Genomic DNA, 213 nt, shown 5'->3' on the forward strand with positions numbered 1-213 from the left:
TTAAGGGCCGTTTAGATGCAGTGCTGAGGGACATGGTGTAGGGGAGGACTTTGTAGAGTAGGGGAGATGGTTGGACTCGATGATCCCAAGGGTCTCTTCCAACCTCAATGATTCTATGATTCTATGATTCTAACACGCTGTCACCCCCCCGATGCACCCCGTTTCCATCCTGTGCCCACTCCCCACCTCTCAGCCCCATGGCTGTGCAGCCCC

The 213-nt window shown here is 54.9% G+C and overlaps 1 protein-coding gene across 1 annotated transcript in view; it reads right to left on the minus strand.

Moving 5' to 3' along the window:
- Nucleotides 1-213, minus strand: part of VWCE (von Willebrand factor C and EGF domains) — a 12,547-nt gene that overhangs the window by 2,843 nt on the left and 9,491 nt on the right. The gene's annotated exons all lie outside the window — the stretch shown is intronic.

The sequence above is a fragment of the Calidris pugnax genome, unplaced genomic scaffold (genome assembly GCF_001431845.1).
Source record: "Calidris pugnax isolate Ruff unplaced genomic scaffold, ASM143184v1 scaffold107, whole genome shotgun sequence".
NCBI lineage: Eukaryota > Metazoa > Chordata > Aves > Charadriiformes > Scolopacidae > Calidris > Calidris pugnax.